The 13,724-nt window shown below is 47.0% G+C and overlaps 1 long non-coding RNA gene across 2 annotated transcripts in view; it reads right to left on the reverse strand.

Moving 5' to 3' along the window:
* LOC142748976 (uncharacterized) overlaps positions 1-13,724 on the reverse strand; it is a 442,387-nt gene that overhangs the window by 126,606 nt on the left and 302,057 nt on the right. The gene's annotated exons all lie outside the window — the stretch shown is intronic.

Here is a 13,724-nt window from a genome sequence, read left to right on the forward strand (position 1 = left end):
GCTTCATCCTCACCTCAGGGTGAGCCCACGGACACAGTAAACCTTAAACCCCGTCTAGAGCGTTTCCCTGTCATGGAGAAAGACGGCGATCTGGATGTTTATCTAAAAGGTTTTGAAAAGGTCTGCAGACAATTCCAACTGCCACCTGCAGACTGGGCTAAGTATCTGACTCCAGGGCTGAAAGGCAAAGCTCTGGAGGTGTTTGCAGCCCTGCCCACAACTATCGATCAAGATTATGAGGCTATTAAAAAGGCCTTAATCCAACGATTTAACCTCACCCCAGAGGTATACAGGAAACGATTTCGGGCTTTGCAGCGCACGGGTACTGACAGTTACTCAGACCTGGCCGATGGACTAAAGAACCACTTCAGGCAGTGGACGCAGGGATTAGCTGTCAACACCTTTGAAGATTTGGAGGATCTGATGATCCTGGACCAGTTTCTCCACACCTGTCCTATGGAAGTACGACAGTTTATTTTGGACCGTGAGCCCAAGACCCTGGATAAAGCTGCCCAGATAGCGGATGTATATGCCGCCAACAGAGCGCCAGAGGCGCGAAAGCCTGCTGTTCCAGGCTGGAAAGGGGGAAAGCCCCCTATTAACACTTTTGCCCCTACTCGCAGATCACCAGGAGGTGTTGCCCCTGCCCCACTTCCCAGGCCTGCTGTTGATAATCGCAGGTGTTTTGGATGCAACCAAGTGGGGCATATCAGCACTGCTTGCCCAGAGAAGAGGAAAACTACCCCTTTGCCCAAACCATCTATTTTGTCCCCAGCAGTTTTGTTTGTGGGTGGGAGGGAGAGGGCATCTTGTGACAATTTACAAGCGGTCACTGTGGGCAAGACGGTTACCATGGGACTGAGGGACACTGGTGCCGAAATGACACTTGTCCACCCAGAGCTTGTTTCTTCAGAAGACATTATCCCAGGAAAAACTCTAACTGTTTCTGGAGTTGGTGGTCTGATCCCGGCCTTACCCATGGCACGAGTTTACCTGGATTGGGGGGCGGGAAGAGGGATGATGGATGTGGGAGTGACGGATAAAATCCCCACTAATGTGTTACTAGGAACCGATCTGGGACGTTTAGTCTCCAGATATATTTCTTCAGACCATGAGGAGGACTCTAGCGTACTTGCTGCCCCATGTGTGTCACCGCAGGTAGTATATGATAATAATGAAACTGTCAATACTAAGGAATGTGATGACCCTGTGTCCAGCAATGTTATAGACTTACATAATGTTACTGTGCTTAGTGATAACCTAGACTCATCTAACAATGCATTGGATATAGACTGTATAACTAGCAATGATGTAGGATGTGGGGATTGTATAGCGTCAGATAATGATTTGTGTGTAGATTTAGTAGCGGGAAACGTCATAAACATGCATGAAATCCCTGTCACATCCACACACACACCAGTACACCAAGACGGGGAGAATGTTGTGTCCATTTCTCCTGTGACACGCAGTCAGGGTGCCTGTAACACAAACCTGTGTCTGGGTTCTGGCCCCCCTACTGTGTCTGCTGCAGAGGAAGTGGGGACAGCTGACAGCCCGCAGCCAGCGGCAGAAGTTAGTCAGAATGTGTTGCTATCAGCCAGTACAGACGCAGAATGTCAGTTGTTTCAGACGGCCCTACGCACTGACGATAGTCTGCAGAAGCTGCGACAGCTGGCTGATCGGACCCCAGAGGAGGGGGACACTGAAAAAATAACCTGGGACCAGGGGAGACTGTATAGACAAAGTATTTCCACTGACCCCCAGCAGGATGCATTAAAAGACAGGCAACTAGTGGTGCCACGTCAGTTCAGGGAACAACTCCTGCGGGTGGCTCATGAGATACCACTAGCTGGTCACCTAGGGATAAGTAAGACTAAGAGTCGTTTAAAACACAATTTTTACTGGCCTGGCCTGGGGAATGATGTGACAGATGACTGCCGTTCCTGTATTGTGTGCCAAAGGATGGGGAAGTCGGGACCTGTGCACCGGGCCCCCCTCATTCCTTTGCCCATAATTGATGAGCCTTTTCGACGGATTGCTGTGGATCTGGTAGGGCCCTTGGCCATACCCAGCAGTTCTGGAAAGCGCTTTATCCTGACGGTAGTGGATTATGCCACACGTTACCCAGAAGCCATAGCATTATCCTCCATCAGGGCTGATAAGGTAGCAGACGCCCTTCTGACCATATTTTCCCGTGTAGGATTTCCCAGGGAGATGCTCACAGATCAGGGGACCCAGTTTATGTCAAATTTGATGCAGTGCCTCTGTAAGAAAATACAGGTGCAACACCTGGTGGCCAGCCCTTACCATCCTCAGACTAATGGTCTGTGTGAAAGGTTTAACGGGACCCTCAAGCAGATGCTACAAATGCTTGTGGCGTCCCAAGGGCGAGACTGGGAGCGTTATCTCCCGCACCTGCTATTTGCTTACAGAGAGGTACCGCAGGCATCAACCGGTTTCTCACCCTTTGAGCTCCTGTATGGAAGGAGGGTACGGGGACCCCTAGATCTCATGAAAGAAGCATGGGAGGGAGAATTGGTTACACCAGAGGTCTCTGTGATAGATTATGTCTTGAAATTCAGAGAGAGGATGCAGGAACTGACAGGCCTAGTACATGAGAATATGGTGCAGGCACAGGCAAGTCAGAAGAGGTGGTATGATAGGAATGCCCGAGAGAGAGTGTATGCGGTGGGTCAGAAGGTATGGGTACTGGTCCCTATGACCCAAAACAAACTCCAGGCGGCATGGGAAGGCCCATATCCAATTCATCAACGCCTCAACGATGTGGACTACGTAGTCACGATCGATCATGTTCGCAAGAAACACAAAGTTTTTCATGTGAATATGATCAAGGCGCATTATGACCGGGATATGTGCGCTCTGCCAGTCTGCAGTTTGCCAGAGGAGGGAGAAAGTGAAACACTGCTGGATTTAGTGGCTTCCGCAAAGGAGATAGGATCCATTGAGGATGCCGTAGTCAATTCACAGCTGTCTGAGGGTCAGAAGTTCCAGCTGCAGGAGGTACTTAACCCCTTCCTTGCCACTTTTACAGGGAGACCTGGGAGAACTCCGCTAGCAACTCACCATGTAGACACGGGGCATCACCAACCTGTTAGGCAAGCAGCTTATAGAGTTTCCCTAGAAGTGAGGGCTGACATGAAGAAAGAAATAGAGGAAATGTTAGGGCTGGGCGTGATCCAGGAGTCTCAAAGTGCCTGGGCATCACCTGTAGTGCTTGTCCCCAAAAAGGACAAGACAACACGATTTTGCGTGGACTACAGGAAGTTGAATACCATCACTGTGTTTGATGCGTATCCAATGCCCCGCATAGATGAGCTTTTGGATCAGCTAGCCGGTGCCCGGTACCTAACAATTATGGATTTAAGTCGGGGGTATTGGCAAATCCCTATGTCCGTGGAAGCGCAGGAGAGGTCCGCTTTCATCACCCCCTTTGGACTCTATGAGTCCAAGGTAATGCCCTTTGGTATGAAAAATGCTCCTGCCACATTCCAGCGTTTAGTGAACAAGCTGTTAGAGAAGTTTGAAGGGTTTGCTGTCGCTTACCTGGATGACATTGCTGTATTCAGTCAGACCTGGGAGGATCACCTGACCCACCTGTCACAGGTGCTCAGGCGTATCCAGGATGCAGGACTGACCATCAAGCCTGGAAAGTGTCAAATCGGCATGACCGAAGTGCAGTACCTCGGGCACAAGGTGGGTGGAGGGACACTAAAGCCAGAGCCAGGAAAGGTTGATGCAATTTCTGCCTGGCCCACTCCTAAGACCAAAAAACAGGTTATGTCCTTTTTGGGGACCGCAGGATACTATAGAAAGTTTGTTCCTAACTATAGTTCCCTAGCAAAACCTTTGACAGACCTCACAAAGAAGAAACAGCCTCAAATAGTTAATTGGACTGCCGACTGCGAGAGTTCTCTGTCAGCTTTAAAAGCTGCCCTTGCTAGCTCCCCAGTCTTGCAAAGCCCGGATTTCACTCGTAAGTTTGTGGTGCAGACTGACGCCAGCGCCTATGGGCTAGGCGCAGTGCTCAGCCAGGTAAATCCAGAAGGGCATGAACATCCAATAATGTATTTGAGCAGAAAGCTTCTACCGAGGGAGGTTGCGTATGCCACTGTAGAGAAGGAATGTTTGGCCATTGTATGGGCCTTGCAGAAATTACAGGCATACCTCTATGGGCGCAGATTTACCGTAGTGACCGACCACAACCCACTTAGTTGGTTGCACAGGGTAGCAGGTGATAACGGGAAGCTGCTGAGATGGAGTTTAGCCTTGCAACAATATGATTTCACTATCCAGCACAAAAAGTGCAGTGAGCATGGCAACGCAGATGGGTTATCGCGCCAGGGGGAAGCTGCGGAGATCGGCTTGGGATATTGATGGCTATATCAATGATCCCATGCCATGTCTTAAGGGGGGAGGTGTGGTGTTATAGGTAAGAGAATCAAAAGTAGGTTACTAGGAGGTAATTTCATAACTCCCTCTGACACAGAAGATACATCTGATTTGCATAGGAAATGCAGATCTTTGGCCATCAAAGGATGTCCACTGTCTGACAAATGTTTAATTGGCTCTTTCCTCACCAAGGTGCGAGATGTGCTGATTAAGGATTTGTCACTAGGGCTGACCAAACATCTAAAGCTATGCAAATGGATGCCTGTGGTGTGTCTGTCTGTGGACCAGGAGAAACATGGGAGAATGGCATGGTGTTCAAAGAAAGTATGATACATCAAGGCAAACCCCGTCATAATTTATATTTGTAATGACGCACATAGCTAGTTATGATCAGGGAAAATAGCCCTCATATATATGTCAAATTCAGATCCCTACACTCAGAGGAACTACCTGGGATTGGCTATTGGCTAAAAACATGGGCCTATTATAGTGGTGTTTGATATGCCCTGGTTGGTAAATGTCTGCACAGGTGAATGCAGGTAATATTATATTTCTAGGGGATTCCTGCAAGGACACATGATCACTTTTATGTTTCTCTATAGAAATACAACTGTGTAATGGGAGGAGTACCCTTCATTATCATATGAACAGCCTCCTCTCAGTGACATCACCAGCCAGTGAACTGGAGGGAAAAAACTGGGTTTAAAATGCCATGAGAAGTGAGGGTCAGTGTCAGTCGTTGGGGATCCATATCTCGGTTGGAGTGACTGCCCATATTTTCAGCTGTCCCCACAGCCAGGATATCGCCGCTGTACATCAGTAAGGTTTTGTTCTGTTTCTTTTATCCCTTTTATTTTCATAAACTGTTTGATTGCATTGTAACTGTATGTATATTTTTTATCTTTTATTCTGACAACTATTTTATGTATTGCACTGCACTATTGTGTATTAAATCTGAAATATTTATAAGTCTCTTCCTTGTAGTCTTACAGAACTTAATCTTCCGAAGGTGAGGAACGTTACCTGTATTTTATGTTCAATTTAGATAACCTGTGTTATAGGAACTGGTGTTAAGGGAACATAGAGACTTAGGCCCCTATTGCCTAGATAAGTATAGGTGGTGGTAGCATACTGTGGTATAAATTATTGGGGTGTTGGAAACTACGGGAGTAATTTAGCATAATCCTGTCATCTAGAGTAGGTGGGCGTGGATTTATGAGGTAAATTAATAAACTCAGTAGTGTAGTTCACCCCTGTGACGTGACCTGAGATCGGCGATCGTCACAGCCTACTTAAGAATTTGGAGGCATATACAAGTACATTAAGGGTCCCATATAAGCCTGTGGGTACTGTATTACAGCTCGATATAACTGAGAGTTTGTATGGAGTCGTAATGCGGATATGTGCATGAGGCATTAAAGGGGTTGTCCAGGAATACATTTTATTTATATTTTAACTTAATTGTACATATTTAATATTTAAGTAAATTTGTAATATAATGGCAGTGTTACCCTGTTCTGATCTGCGGTCACGAGAGTTCCGTGTCTTTGCTCAGCCAGCACTTTCATCTGAGAAAGGCACGGCGCGTCATCAACTACATTTAGTGGCAGTGGGCCGGGCGTAAGTTTCATGAGCTCTTCAGAGCTCCGCCTCCTCTGGTCCTGCCGCCTGTAAACATAGTTGATGACGCGCCGTATCTCTACACAGCAGGAAGTACTGGCTGAGCAGAGACACGGAACGTCATCTCTGCTTGTACACGCCCCCTCCTCCTCCTATCTCAGAGTTCCCGCACTGCCTGCCCATCTCCTCTCATCTCCCACACTGCCCCCCATGGCCCCCACCCCCCATGCAGCTCCCACCCATACCCCCGCTCGCGAAGCCGCCCCCCCGGCGTCAGGGCACCCCTCTGATGGTATATACAGTTATTACAGGGGTTATATAAATACAGGGATGATGGGGGTTATATACAGGAAAGATGGGGCCATCATCCCTGAATATAACTCCCATTGTCCCTGTGCATAACCCCCATCAACACTGTATATAACCCCCATCATCCCTGTGTATAACCCCCATCATCCCTGTATATAACCCGCATCATCCCTGTGTATTACCTCATCATCCCTGTATATAACACCGATCATCCCTGTGTATTACCTCATCATCCCTGTGGATGATGAGGTAATACACGGATGATGTGGGTTATATACAGGGATGATGAGGTAATACACGGATGATGAGGTAATACACAGGGATGATGGGGGTATACACAGGGATGATGAGTTAATACACAGGGATGATGGGGGTTACATACAGGGATGATTGGGATTATATACAGGGATGGTGGGGGTTATATACAGGAATGATGAGGTAATACATGGATGATGAGGTATTACATGGATGATGAGGTAATACACAGGGATGATGGGGGTTATACACAGGGATGATGAGGTAATACACAGGGATGATGGGGGCTACATACAGGGATGATTGGGATTATATACAGGGATGGTGGGGGTTATATACAGGAATGATGAGGTAATACATGGATGATGAGGTATTACATGGATGATGAGGTAATACACAGGGATGATGGGGGTTATATATAGGGATGATGAGGTAATACACAGGGATGATGGGGGTTACATTCAGGGATGATGGGGGTTATATACAGGGATCATGGGGGTTATATACAGTGATGATGAGGTAATACGTGGATGATGAGGTAATAGACAGGGATGATGGGTGTTATATACAGGGATGATGAGGTAATACACAGGAAGGATCGGGGTTATACACAGGGATGATGAGGTAATACACAGGGAGGATCGGGTTTATACACAGGGATGATGAGGTAATACACAGGGATGATGGGGTTACATACAGGTTGTATACAGGTATAATGGAGTTATATCATCCCTGTGTATTACCCCCATCATCCCCGTGTATTAGATCATCATCCCTGTTTATAACCCCATCATCCGTGTATATAACCACAACATCCCTGTGTATTACCCTTAACATCCCTGTATATAACCCCATCATCCCTGTATATAAACCCCATCATCCCTGTATATAACCCCCATCATACCTGTGTCTTAATTACTGAGTGTGTGACAGTGCAGGGAGCTGGGTGACTGTAATTAGAACAGGGAATGACCCTGTGAATATAGAGGGGCGTGGCAGTATGCAAATAGCTGAGATGCTGTGGAGGAAGGGGGATGCAGCAAGGGAACATGGGTATAGTGGGTTACAAGACAGGAAACAGACAGGAACAGAAGCAAGGGATGTAAACAAACAGAAAGAGCAGCAGTGACCATTGAGATCAAACAGAAACCGGTTAGAAAGTATGTAGGGGGTTTTAGGGAAGGCAAGCCATGGCTGGGGGACACTTTTTAGAAAATATTTATTTCCTGGCCAACACCTTTAAGCTTCATTTTCTCACACAGATTTCTATCCAATTTCTAAAGGCCTATTTACTTACTAATTTTATAAGCATATAATTCTTGGAGGTTTATTGAAATATTGAGCCATTAACATTTTCAAATAATGATAATTAATTATTGTATTTTTCAGACTATTATGCCAGGTTCCCACGGGACGGATCAGCTGCGTAAAAACCACGCAGCATATCCGACCTGGAACCCGCAGACCATTCCATCCGAAAACCATCCGTACGTATCATCCCATGTGACCACCGCTGCAGCCTGTGATTGGCTGTAGTGGTCACATGGGATGCAACGTCATCCAAGGAAGCCGTACTGCAGAAAGAAGGAGGGCGTTCTTAGTATGATTTTTTTTATTTTACGTACTTGCGACTTTTGTGGCGTAATAGCTGCGAATATGCCACAAAAGTCGCAACACTGGGCTTTCTGTTGCGGGTTTTGGATCCCCATTGAATTCAATGGGGAAAACCTGCAACTGAAAACCAACAAAAACGCAGCATAAATTGACATGCTGCGGAATTAAATTCCGCACCGCAGGTCAATTTATTAACGTTTACACTGCGGGTTTTTTCCTGCAGCAAGGGCATGAGATTTTTGGAATCTCATCCACTTTGCTGCTACTGTAAATGCTGCAGAATTTCTGCACAGAAATCCGATGCGGAAATTCTGCAGCGTTTTCTCTACGTGGGAACCCAGACTTAGACGCAATCTTTGTCTTAAAATCTGTGCAGTGTTCTTCTGGTTCATTTAATAGTCCGACTGCAGGCAGCAGCCAGTGTATGAAGCAGGAGATTGAGCTCCCTGATTCAAAAGGTCCTTGCAGTGCAGTGTTAGGGTATGTTCACACGGCAGCGTCCGTAACGGCTGAAATTACGGGGCTGTTTTCAGGAGAAAACAGCTCCGTAATTTCAGCCGTCATGGCATGTTGAGGCGCTTTTTCGCTGCGTCAATTACGGACGTAAATGGAGCTGTTTTTCCATGGAGTCAATGGAAAACGGCTCCATTTACGTCTGAAGAAATGACAGGCACTTCTTTGACGCGGGCGTCTATTTACGCGCCGTCTTTTGACAGCGACGCATATTTTTACGCCTCGTGGGAACAGACCAACGTAAAACCCATTGCTTTCAATGGGCAGATGTTTGCCGACGCTATCGAGCCGCATTTTCGGACGTAAATCGAGGCGGAAAACGCCCGAATTACGTCCGTAAATAAGCCGTGTGAACATACCCTTATGGAAGCAGTATGTCCTGTTCTGTGTGCAAATAATATCTGTTGACCGAACAGTCACATCTTAATGCACTTTTACACTGGCCGACACTCGGCCGGTGCAGCGAACGCCGATTAACGAGACGTCGTTGATCGGCGCTCGCTTGTTCCTGTCACACGTAGCTGTGGATGGGGACGAGCGGTCGATACTCCGATTGCTCGTCCCCATACATTATTATCATGTCGGCAGCGCGTCTCCCTATTTACACAGGAAGATGTGCTGCCGACAACGATAATATTTCACTTTTTTAAAACTATATGACCAGAAGATGATCAAGCGTTTGCTCGTTCATCTGCTGATCGCTGCCCTTTTTACACAGGGCAATTATCGGCAACGAGCGTTCTATGAACGTTCGTCTGCATGATAATTGCCCAGTGTAAAAGCCCCTTTACACACGGACTTCTGTCAAATCTGACTGTTCAGTGATCAAATAATTTATGTACACACACGACACAGTAAATCTCCTCCTATGAACAGAGCAGCAGCGAGAGCAGATTCAATGCCATTAACCCCTGCCTCTCCACAACTCTGTTGCCTGGTGAGTTCAGGGGAGGGCGAGGGCGAGGGCAATATAGCTCCCAATATGTTGTATCACTGAGGTCCTCATTGTATTGGGGCACTGTTGCTGTCATTGTTTTGAGGCACTGTGCCTGGTATTGGGGCATTGTGGCTAGCAATGTATTTGGGCACTGAGGCTGGCATTGTATTGGGGCACTGTTGCTGGCATTGTGGTCGGGCACTGTGGTACTGTATCGCCTTAAAATTATCCATAGGACATGTATAGTAAAAACACCTAACATTTTCTCTTCTTTTATACTTTAAATGATGGGTGTATCTTATGATCCAATGTGTCGAATTGTCCAAAAAAATATGGTAATAATTTTTTTTAACTTATTTATGAACATTTTTTAATTTTCCAAGAGAGTAAAACGGGTAATCAGAACATTAACTAGATACAATTAAATGTAAATGCAACGTCCGCAGACTCCTCTCATCCTGCCGACTCCTTCCTTCCCAGAGATGCAAGCACATGCGGCCGTCCTGGCCTGCAGTGACTAGGGTGCGCATGCGAGCTCAGTCCCGGCCTTAAAGGGCCAGCGCACACACATGTTTAGAATTGTCTAATCACCCTGGACTATAAGAAGGGCCCTGCCCCTTCACTTATTGCCTGAGCGTTGTTGTGTTTACCCGTGTTAGTCTTGCAAATGGTCCCTTAGTGTTTTCCAGTTCCCAGTGTTCCCATTCCTGTATCCTGTATCCCGTGCTACCTTGTTCCTGTACCTTAGAGAGTTGGAGTCGTGTTGTGCCACCGATCACATCTGTTGTGTTACACCACGCCTGGTGCCTGGTGCCAAGGTCCCATCCGAGCCTAACCATCGCTACTGTCTGAACTACCACAGGTACCCTTACTCGGACTATAGACTTTACTTGGTACACTGTGTGGCCAGCTGCTATCCCGCTACGGCGGTATGGCCCAGTGGGTCCACATACCCACAGATCGTGACAGTAAACAGTTTATAAATGAAGAAAACATTATAACAGTGTAGAAAGATGGCTTGATTAGTTGGCATATCAGAAGCAAAAACAAATGCCTAATTCTGATGAGTCATACAGTATGAAACAACAGTGACTAATGAAACCATGGCGTAACTGTATGCAAGTGGCGGTGGGGGAGAGTAACACTTAGGTAGCCTGCTAGATTGAAACACTAGACATCAGAAGGTTAGGCACAATGGACCCACTATACTCTGAAAACTCCAGGCCACCTACAGACCGAATAGTGCATAAGGGAATACAGAGTAATGTGGTAAAGAGAAGAAAGATTATAAAAAGGGGAGAAGAAGGAGAGGACCGAGAAACCACTAGCACCAAGCCCACACCGACACCAAGAAAAAACGACAGTTTCACTCAGGCACGAGGGGAATGAGCAGGACCATAAAATGGGGTGATGCTGATGTAGTCAGCCCAAATGGACTAGCTTGAAACTTGTCTAGGAGTAAAGCTGTCAATTTCTCATAGATCATGTACCAGTACAGCCGTATCTTAAATTCAGCAAAATCAAGTGAAGATTTCTTCCATGACATTGCTATTATTTGTTTGACTCCTGGCAACCCCGAAAACCATATTGAGAGTATCCTGGGGCCGCCTTTGCTATACGGGAAGGAGTTAGGTACTATTTCTTGAGGACCTTAACCTTGATTTCAAGCACCAGAGTATTCAGCAGACCTCTGCTGCAGGAAGACCAAATTTGCAACCACTCAGTAACAGATAGTTCGATCCCCAAGTCGGCCTCCCACTTACATACATATGGCAGGTGGTGACTAAAACTGGGAAAGGCTAGTGTATAGGAGAGAGATGGTACCAGGGCATTGCGGGCTCTGGCAACAATGCATCTCAAAGGGCGTTAACGCTAGAGGTGTAGGGCCATTCTTGATTAAGGAGGAAACAAAATATTTAATCTGGAAGTTTCGGTATAGTTCTCTACTGGGAAAGGAAAACGTACCTTTCAAAATAGGGAAGGGCTTGATACCCAATACTGTAAGGAAATTATGAACTTTCGTGAGTTCGGCTGCAGGACAAACTTAAAACAAGCTAGGGGGAAAAACACTTAACCGAGTCCCAGATTCGTAAGGAATGAGTCAAGATGAGGTGGGTTATAAAAGATCTCTGAGAGGAAAGAAGCAATAAAACTCCATTTAAGGGGATCAGATGGGATTGAGAGGCTTCCAGTGCCAGCCATAAGGGCGGTTCTGTAGTGGCATGGTATAGAGCCAGCTGGACTGTCTGGATAGCCTGATAATATTTATTCACATTGGGAACTCACAACATACCTTTTGTTTTATGGTGGTATAGTGTAGCACTATTGACCCTAGGAATACCACCTTGCCATACAAATTTGTTGATTAACCGCTGGAAGATTCGGAGGTAATGATTAGGAATGGGACCGGATGCACACAAAATAGGTACAGAAGTTTAGAAAGACACACCATTTTCAACGCATGTGCAGACATCTCTTGAGAGAAGGGCGTCGGCTGGATGGAAGGAGTTCGTGGACAGCGCACCCTGGTGGTTACTGTGGAGCGGCCGTATGTGCAGACATCTCTTGAGAGAAGGGCGTCGACTGGATGGAAGGAGTTCGTGGACAGCGACCACGGACGTTACACTCGCCAGTCGGGGAGCAGAAGGTAAAATGTGCCATCTTAGACAATCGGTCCACCACCACCCAGACAGTGTTGCATCCTGCTGAATGAGGAAGGTCTGTGACAAAGTCCATCGCAATGTGCAGCCAGGGGGCATTGGGTACCGGCAGAGGTTGAAGCAGGCCGGCAGGCTTGGAGTGATAAACTTTGTTAGAAGCACACACAGTGCAAGAAGTAACAAAGTCCATAACATCCTTGGGCAGCGTGGGCCACCAGAAGTGACGAGCAATCAGATCTCTGGTATTACGGACACCAGGGTGCCCAGCCAGTCCCCAGCGGAGAATTCTTCTCCTGTCTGCCAACCGAACAAATGTCCTCCCCGAAGGGAGGTCTCTGACCTGCAGAGGATTAGCAGTGACAATGCAGGATGGGTCTATGATAGTCTGAAGGGACTCCACCGTGTCTTCAATCTCAAACGATCTGGACAGGGCATCGGCCCTCACATTCTTGTCACCAGAATGGTAGTGGAGCAAAAATTGGAAACGGGTGAAGAACAGCTTGGATATAAGTGGCAACGGGTGTTTGTTCTTGACCGTGATCTGGTTGAGACCACGGTAGTCAATGCAGGGTCAAAGGGATCCGTCTCTCTTTTTAACGAAGAAGAATCCAGCCCCGGCCGGGGAGGAAGACTTTCGTATGAAACCCCTCTCCAAATTCTCCTTGATATAGGCTGACATGGACAGAGACTCTGGCAAGGAGAGAGGATATACTCGGCCACGGGGGAGAGAGGCATTAGGGACCAGTTCAATGGGGCAGTCACAAGTCCGATGTGGAGGCAGCGTCTCAGCCTCCCTTTTGCTGAAAACATCTGCAAACTGAGCAAACTGGGGAGGCAGTCCCGCCAAAGACTGATGTAGCGGAGGCTGGACAGGACGGATCTGCAACAGACAATGACCAAGGCACTAGGAGACCCTTTGGAGAACCTCTCCAGAATTCCAGTCCAGGACTGGGGCATGTAGTCGAAGCCAAGGCAGGCCCAGCAGAACAGGATTGATGGCCTTGGGCAAAACAAGGAAAGAAATCAGTTCAGAATGAAGGACTACAATGGCTTGGTTTTAGAAATGATGGGATCAGGCAGAGGCAGTCCGTTCACTGAGGCAACAGCCAAAGATGTCTCTAGGGGGACTGTGGGCAACTGAAGATAATCCAACAGCTCTTAATAATTGTCCAAAGATATGGCCCTTGGAACGCAGTGATGATAAAACGAAAAAAATCCTTAATGCTGGGTTCCCACGGGTCGGATACCCTGCGTAAAAATCACGCAGCGTGTCGACCTGGAACCCGCAGTACATTCCGTGCGAAAAATCACAATTTTTCAAACGGAATATCCGCGTTGGAAGAAATCGCTCATACTTACCCCATCCGAGCGTTCTAAGTAAGTGTGATTTTTTTTTTTTTTTTTGA

The sequence above is a fragment of the Rhinoderma darwinii genome, chromosome 3, assembly GCF_050947455.1.
Source record: "Rhinoderma darwinii isolate aRhiDar2 chromosome 3, aRhiDar2.hap1, whole genome shotgun sequence".
In the NCBI taxonomy this organism is placed as follows: Eukaryota; Metazoa; Chordata; class Amphibia; order Anura; family Rhinodermatidae; genus Rhinoderma; species Rhinoderma darwinii.